Source organism: Apodemus sylvaticus, chromosome 1, assembly GCF_947179515.1.
Source record: "Apodemus sylvaticus chromosome 1, mApoSyl1.1, whole genome shotgun sequence".
Classification (NCBI taxonomy): domain Eukaryota; kingdom Metazoa; phylum Chordata; class Mammalia; order Rodentia; family Muridae; genus Apodemus; species Apodemus sylvaticus.
The window spans coordinates 167,237,833-167,244,852 of record NC_067472.1 but is presented as its reverse complement, the minus strand read 5'-3'; the positions used below and the strand labels follow the sequence as shown (position 1 = coordinate 167,244,852).

At 39.9% G+C, this 7,020-nt stretch overlaps 1 pseudogene; it reads right to left on the bottom strand.

Moving 5' to 3' along the window:
* Positions 1-520: 520 nt before the first annotated feature.
* Positions 521-1,221, bottom strand: LOC127668532 (mRNA turnover protein 4 homolog; annotated as a pseudogene).
* Positions 1,222-7,020: the final 5,799 nt, after the last annotated feature.

Below are 7,020 nucleotides of genomic sequence, written 5' to 3'. Positions count from 1 at the left end.
CAGCTACCATGAACATAGTGGAACATGTGTCCTTATTACATGTTGGAGCATCTTCTGGGTATGTCCAGGAGTGATATAGTTGTATCCTTAGATAGTAGTATGTCCAATATTATGAGGAACTCAAAACTGATTTTTAGAGTGGTTGTACTAGCTTTCAAGCCCACCAGCAATGAAAGAGTGTTCCTCTTTCTCCACATACTTGCCAGTATCTGCTATCTCCTGAGTTTTTCGTCTTAGCTATTCTGACTGGTGTGAGGTGGAATCTCAGTGTTGTTTTGATTTTCTTTTCCCTGGTGACTAAGGATGTTGAACATTTCCTTTTTTCTCCTGCTATCTACAGGGAACACCTGCAGACACAAGTTTAATCTTTATAGAAACAAAGTCATTACCTAGCAAGCTCCCTTGGCTTTCTCCATAGTAAAAGAAATAGCTATTCCATCCAGAGTGTTGACAGCAATCCTGGGGGGCGTCCAGTGGAGATGAAGAACTTGCTGGAAGGCCTTAGTCTTGGCTCTTAGAATTAGCTGTCATCCTCCTTCTCAGACTCTCATTCAGACTCTGGAACACTCTCAGGCAGGTCATTGTCCATCTGCCTGAATGGGCCTCCCACATATATTTGATGGTCACTTTGAATTCAGCCATCTCATATGCAAACTGCTTCAGGACACAATCCTGCTCTGCGGTCAGCATGTCTCCCTCTTTGCATACTTCATAGTCAGACAGCAAGGTAACCACACTTTTCATGAGGGTAGTGGGAAGGCCCAACTGCCTCACCTGTAGCCCTACATAATGTCCCTACTGCTTCAGGGTCCCTGGACCCAGGCTCACATTCAAAGTTCCTTTGTTTATGGCGAGCAAAATCCCTTTCAGTATTCTTTGTGAGCCATTCGCTCACCTCCTCTTTGGGCAGTTGGTAACAATGAGCCCAACTTCACCTCTCAACTTCTTGCTGACATGATGTATGTTGTTTTTTTATTCCTCAGATGGGCTTTGACCCAAGGTCACCATCATCACCTTGTTTTTGCAAAAGAACATCTGGCTGTGCTTCCAGATATTCTGGAGGTCCTTCAGCTTGCTATTCTTCATGTTGGCCACAGAGAAAATGAAGAGGTAATTGTAGGTGTCCACCCATTTCCAAAGCTTTTCTATCAGGTTCTTTTTCAGTTCCATGTCTTTCTTGGCAGTTTTTGTTAAGGAAACTTTCTTGTCTCACTTGGATTTGGGAATCAGGACAAAAGCATATGCCTGAGCATATCTTGAGATGCTTCTTGGCCATCTGAGTTATCTCAGTTGAGAATTCTGTTTAGTTCTGTTCCCCATTTTAATAGGGATATTTTGTTCTCTGGAGTTTAGCTTTCTGAGTTCTTTGTAAGTATTGGATAGTCACCCTCTATCTAATGTATGATTGGTAAATGTCTTTTCCAATCTGTTGCTTGCCATTTTGCCCTATTGACAGTGTCATTTGTCTTATAGAAGCTTTGCAATTTTATGGGGTCTCATTTGACAATTCTTGATATCAGAGCGTAAACCATTGATGTTCTGTTCAGGAACATTCCCCCTGTGCTGATGTGTTGGAGGCTTTTACCCACTTTCTCTTCAATAACGTTCAGTGTGTCTGGTTTTATGTGGAGGTTTTTGATCCACTTGGACTTGAGCTTTGTATAGGGAGAAAAAATGGATCAATTTTCACACTTCTACATGCAGACCACGAGTTGAACCAGCACCATTTGTTGGAAATGCTGTCTTTTATTCACCATTTGGTTTTAGCTCCTTTGTCAAAGATCAAGTGACCATAGGTGTGTGAGTTCACTTCTGGGTCTTCAATTCTATTCCATTGATCTACCTGCCTGTCACTCTACCAATCCTATGCAGTTTTTTTTTTTATCATGATTGCTCTGTAGTACAGCTTGAGGTCAGGGATTGTGATTCTGCCAGAAGTTCTTTTATTGTTGAGAAAAGTTTTTGCTGTCCTGCTTTTTTTGTTATTCCAAATGAATTTCTATTTCTAACTCTGTGAAGAGTTGAGTGGGAATTTTGATGGGGATTGCATTGAATCTGTACATTGCATTAGGCAAGATGGCCATTTTTACTCTATTAATCTTGCCAATCAATGAGCATGGGAGGTCTTTCCATCTTCTGAGGTCTTCGATTTCTTTCTTCAGAGACTTGAAATTCTTGTCATAGAGATCTTTCACTTGCTTAGAGTCACACCAAGATATTTTATATTGTTTTTGACTATTGTGAATGCTGTCATTTACTTAATTTCTTTTTTAAAAAATATTTTATTTTCTATTTTCTTTGTTTAAATTCCAAATGATTTCCCCTTTCCCGGATCCCCCCTCCCCATATGTCCCATAAACCTTCTCTCCATCCATTCTCCAATCACCTCTTTCCTTTTTTACTCTGTCCTTATATTCCCCTCCAATGCTAGATCAATCCTTTCCAGGATCAGGACCTTCTCCATACCTCTTCATGGGAGTCATTTGTTATTTGATTTGTGCCTTGGGTATTCAGGGCTTCTGGGCTAATTAATATCCACTTATCAGAGATTACATTCCATGTGTATTCTTTTGTGACTGGGTTACCGAACTTAGGACGATATTTTCCAAATCAAACCATTTGCTTAAATTTTTTGTGAGTTCATTGTTTCTAATTGCTGAGTAGTAGTATTCCATTGTGTAAATATACCACATTTTCTGTATCCATTCCTCCTTTGAGGGGCACCTGGGTTCTTTCTAGCTTCTGGCTATTATAAATAAGGCTGCTATGAACATAATGGAGCATGTGTCTTTATTGCATGCTGGGGATATCCTTTGGGTATATGCCCAGGAGTGGTATAGCAGGGTCCTCCAGAAGTGTCATGTCCAGTTTTCTGAGCAACCTCCAGACTGATTTCCAAAGTGGTTGTACCATTTTACAGCCCCACCAGCAGTGGAGGAGTGTTCCTCTTTCTCCACATCCTCGCCAACACCTGCTGTCTCCTGAGTTTTTGACCTTAGCCATTCTGACTGGTGTAAGGTGAAATCTCAGGGTTGTTTCGATTTGCATTTCCCTAATAACTAATGATATTGAGCACTTCTTAAGGAGCTTCTCGGCCATCCGAATTTCTTCAGGTGAAAATTCTTTGTTTAGATCTGTACCCCATTTTTAATAGTGTTATTTCGTTCCCTGGGGTCCAACTTCTTGAGTTCTTTGTATATATTGGATATTAGCCCTCTATCAGATGTACGGTTGGTGAATATCCTTTCCCGATTTGATGGTTGCCGTTTTGTCCTTTTAACAGTGTCCTTTGCCTTACAGAAGCTTTGTAATTTTATGAGGTCCCACTTGTCAATTCTTGATCTTAGAGCATAAGCTATTGGGGACCTGTTCAGGAACTTTTGCCCCATTCCCATGTCCTCTAGGGTCTTCCCCAGTTTCTTTTCTATTAGTTTCAGTGTGTCTGGTTTTACATGGAGGTCCTTGATCCACTTGGAGTGAAGTTTAGTACATGGAGATAAAAATGGATCAATTCGCATTCTTCTGCATGCTGACCTCCAATTGAACCAACACCATTTGTTGAAAAGGCTATCTTTTTTCCACTGGATGTTTTTGGCTCCTTTGTCGAAGATCAAGTGACCATAGGTTCATTTCTGGATCTTCAATTTTATTCCATTGGTCCACTTTTCTGTCACTGTGCCAATACCATGCAGTTTTTAATACTATTGCTCTGTAGTATTGCTTGAAGTCAGGGATACTGAATCCCCCAGAATTTCTTTTGTTGTTGAGAATAGTTTTAGCTATCCTGGGTTTTTTGTTATTCCAGATGAATTTGAGAATTGCTTTTTCTAACTCTGAAGAACTGAGTTGGGATTTTGATGGGGATTGCATTGAATCTGTAGATTGCTTTTGGCAAGGTGGCCATTTTAACTATATTAATCCTGCCGATCCATGAGCATGGCAGATTTTTCCATTTTCTGAGGTCTTCTTCGATTTCCTTCTTCAGAGACCTGAAGTTCTTGTCATAGAGACCTTTCACTTGTTTGGTTAGAGTCACACCAAGTCAATTTTATCTGATATCAGAATGGCTACTCCAGCTTGTTTCCTGAGACCATTTGCATGTAAAATTGTCTTCCAGCCTTTTACTCTAAGGAAGTGTTTGTCTTTGACCCTGAGGTGTGTTTCCTGTATGCAGCAAAATGTAGGGTCCTGTTTACATATCCAGTTGGATAGTCTATGTCTTTTTACTGGGGCATTGAGTCCATTGATGTTAAGAGACATTAAGGAATAGTGATTGTTACTTCCCATTATTTTTGATGTTATTTTTTAAATTTGATTGGTTAACTTCTTTTGGGTTTGATGAGAGAAGGTTACTATCTTGCTTTTTCCAGGGTGAAGTTTCCCTCCTTGTATTGGTGTTTTCCTCCTATTATCCTTTATAGGGCTGGGTTTGTGGATAGATATTGGGTAAACTTGGTTTTGTCATGGAATATCTTAGTTTCTACATCTATGGTGATCGAGAGTTTTGCTGGGTATGGTAGTTTTAGCTGCCATTTGTATTCTCTTAGAGTTTGCATGAGATCTGCCCAGGATCTTCTAGCTTTCATAGTCTCAGGTGAAAAGTCTGTTGTGATTCTGATAGGTCTTCCTTTATATGTTACTTGGCCTTTTTCTCTTACTGCCTTTAATATTCTTTCTTTGTTTAGTACATTTGGGGTTTTGATTATTATGTGATGGGAGGCATTTCTGTTCTGGTCCAGTCTGTTTGGAGTTCTGTAGGCGTCTTGTATATTCATGGGCATCTCTCTATTTAGGTTAGGGAACTTTTCTTCCATAATTTTATTGAAGATATTTGCTGGTCCTTTAAGTTGTAAATCTTCACTCTCATCTATGCCTATAATCCTTAGGTTTGGTCTTCTCATTGTGTCCTGGATTTCCTGGATATTTTGGGTTACAAGCTTTTTGCTTTTTGCATTTTCTTTAACTGTTGAGTCCATGGTTTCTATGGTATCTTCAGCATCTGAGATTCTTTCTTCTATCTCTTGTATTCTGTTGTTGATATTTGCATCTATGTCCCCTGATTTCTTCCCAAGGTTTTCTATCTTCAAAGTTGTCTCCCTTTGAGTTTTCTTAGTTGTTTCTACTTCTGATTTTAGATCCTGGATGATTTTGCTTAGCTCCTTCACTTGCTTGTTTGTGCTTTCCTGTAATTCTTTAAGATATTTTTGTGTTTCCTCTTTCATGACCTCAGCCCGTTGACCAAAGTTCTCCTGTATTTCTCTAAGTGATTTTTGTATTTCCTCATTATTGGCTTTTGTATTCTCCTGGATTTCTTTCAATGATTTTTGTGTTTCCCTTGCAAGGGCTTCTAACTTTTGATCCATTTTCTCCTGAATTTCTTTAAGTATGTCCTTCATGTGTTCCTGTACCAGCATCATGACCAGTGATTTTAAATCCACATCTTGTTTTACTGGTGTGATGGGGTATCCAGGACATGCTGTTAAAGGAGAATTGGGTTCAGATGCTGCCATATTGCCTTAATCACTTAACACTAATTCTGTTAGTGACGTTCCTGCGTTTTCCTTTTGGCATCTAGTTCTCAGTGGTGTTCGTTGGTCTTGTCAATGCTGGACTCACCAGTGCAAGCTGCCTCTTCCCAGGTGTCCTCTGGTGCACAGCTGACCTCTTGCACTGCCTGGAGACAGGGTGCTGTGGCCCAGACTGTTCAGATCCTGAAGCAGACACTTGAAGGCTCCAGCAGGGGCCTGCTGGACTCACCAGAGCACACTGACTCCTCCCAGCCGGCCTCCTGGGTGCCCCTCCCGCCTCCTGCAGGACCTGGAGATGTGGCATTGCAGCCCAGGCTGTTCTGGATCCCAAAGCAGAGATCTGAGGGCTCCCGCCAAAGGTCTCAGGACTGGAACCTAAGCTCCATGCTGCCGGAGCAAGCTGTGAGTCATTTACCTAATTTCTTGCTTAGCCTGTTTATCCTTTGAGTAGAGGAAGGCTAATGATTTTTTGAGTTATTTTCTGTTCAGTCACTTTGCTGAACTTGTTTATCAGATGTAGTAGTACTCTAGTGGAGATTTTGGGGTCACTTAAGTATACTATCATGTCATCTGAAAATAGTAATATTTTGACTTCTTCCTTTCCAATTTGTATCCCTTTGACCTCTTTTTGTTGTCTAGTTTCTGTAGGTAGAACTTAAGTACTGTATTGCATAGACAGGGAGAGATTGGGCAGTCTTGTCTAGTCCCTGGTTTTAGTGGGATTGCTTCAAGTTTCTCTTCATTTAGTCTTATGTTTGCTGTATATTGATTTCACTATGTTTAGGTATGGGTCTTGAATTCCTGCTCTTTCTGAGTCTTTTAACATGAAAGGATGTTAAATTTTGTCAGATGATTTCTCAGAATCTAATGAAGTGATAATGAGGTTTTTTCTTTGAATTTGTTTATGAAGTGGATTGCATTTATGGATTTCTGTATATTGAACCATCCCTGCATCTCTGGAATAAAGCCTACTTGATCATGGAGAATGATTATTTTCATTAAATTCTAAAACGTCTTTAATTTCTTTATTTCTTCCTTCAGCAAGTTACCATTGAGTAGGTTGCTGTTCAGCTTCCATGTGTATGTGGCATTTCTCTTGTTTTTGTTGCTATTGAACACCATCCTTGGACTGTGGTGATCTGATAGGATACATGGGATTATTTCAATCTTCTTGGACCTATTGAGGCCCGTTTTGTGACAGTTTATATGGTTAATTTTGGAGAAGGTACCATGAGGTGCTGAGAAGAAGGTACATTCTTTTGTTTTAGGTTGAAATGTTCTATTCGTATCTTTGAAATTCATTTGGTCTATAACTTCTGTTTCACTGTGTCTCAATATAGTTTGTGTTTCCATGATCTTTCCATTGATGAGAGTAGGGGTTTTGAAGTCTCCTTCTATTAATGTGTGAGGTGCAATGTGTACTTTAGGCTTTAGTAAAGTTTCTCTTATGAATGTGGGTACCCTTGCATTTGAAGTGTAGATATTCAGAATT